Source organism: Arachis ipaensis, chromosome B05, assembly GCF_000816755.2.
Source record: "Arachis ipaensis cultivar K30076 chromosome B05, Araip1.1, whole genome shotgun sequence".
Taxonomy (NCBI): Eukaryota; Viridiplantae; Streptophyta; class Magnoliopsida; order Fabales; family Fabaceae; genus Arachis; species Arachis ipaensis.
The window spans coordinates 11226389-11228089 of NC_029789.2; positions in this window are offsets into that span (position 1 = coordinate 11226389).

Genomic DNA, 1701 nt, shown 5'->3' on the forward strand with positions numbered 1-1701 from the left:
GAGGCATTGGAGATTCCTATTGAGGCAACCAACGGAGGCCAATCTCTCATGGGTGGTGGAATTCTACTCCAACTTCCACTCACCCCATCTCACATCAATATTTGTGCGCCGAAAATAGGTGTCGGTCACAGTGGAAGCCATCCGAGAAGTCCTTGGAATTGCACCGTCAACGGATGCGTATGACGTCTACCAAGAAGTCTTGGCTGCATGCGTTGACCGCACATTCGATTGGAGCACGATCCTCCGCGTCATTGCTTTACCCGACGCATATTGGATTCGGGGAACCATAAAGCAAAGACCCAAGGGTCTAGATGTCCGCCACCTCACTCAAGAAGCTACGGCATGGACCCAAATTCTAGCTCACTACGTGCTCCCAAGCACACATGGTCATCCATCACCGCCGAGCTTGCCTTATTGATATGGTGCATCTTGACCGAGAAACCGGTCGACGTTCCGCATGCCATCCGCCAATCCATGGGGCGCATTCATGCCAAGGGAAATCTACCATTCCCCGCTTTAGTGACGGCATTAGTTGCGAAAGCCGGTGTCAACTGGGAGACTAAAGATAGGCGAACCTCAATACCGGTCGAGGGTGATATCATTCCGACCAAGAGATGCCTCAAGCCTCCGGAAGTCACCATGGACATTGAACTACCCACACCAACTGGCCACGCTACCACTTCATCTACATCACAAAAATCGGCCGCCCAACGCCTTGAAGACCTTCACAACAAAGTAGACCGTTATGAGAGGCGTAACCAACGCCGCTATGCTCATGTGAAGAGGCTTCTAAGCATGATCACCCCACCAATGGAGGAACCCGATATCTCCACCTCCACCGCAACTTCAAGCGGAGATAGCAATAGCATTGGAGATGTGGCACATTCGGAGCTCCACCACCCACTGCGCCTAACCTCTAGCACGGAGGACCGTGCTAAGTTTTAAGTGTGGGGAGGTCGACCGACCGATCTCCGTAGGTAACACCTAAATAAATTAGGATAGGTTGCATGATTAGGTTTTAGTTAGCAACATTCGCATGATAAGTCCGCTTGGTTGGAACAATGAAATTCTCTCTTAGGAAAACCAACACTTTGGGGCAACCATGGCATTGCAAAATTTTAAATGCTTTGATGCAAAAGTTGCATGAAGAATTATATTTCGGAACATGGTTTTGAGCTAAGAACACAAGCTTGTGAGATTTGAGCCTAATGGTGTGGTTACATCTTATAACCACTTATTTTTCCTTCTTGTGTGCATTGTTCTCTTTCTATGATTGTAATCTTTGATTTGTTTGAATCTATATGTCCCATTATTCCTTGTATTCATGCATTTATGTGATTGAGGCCATCATTTCATTAGCTTACTTATCCAAATAGCCTTACCTTTTACTCTCCTTTGTTAGCCGATTTTGAGCCTACGCTTAACCCACTTGTTCTTATTTTAGCACATTACAAGCCTTAAAGCAAAAAACAATGAATGTCCTTTATTTGGATCTTTGATTGGCTTAGGCTAGTGAGTGTGAGTGTCATCAAAGAGTGGGAAAACTTTGGGACATTGGTTGGGATAAAAGGGTGTTTGTGTTTTGTATTTTTATATTGGGGAATTGGTACATACTCATGTATTGATCAAATGTATAGACCTTATGCATTAATGTTCTTGTATATAGTTTGAAAGAAAAAGAAATAAAAGTGAAAAAGAAAA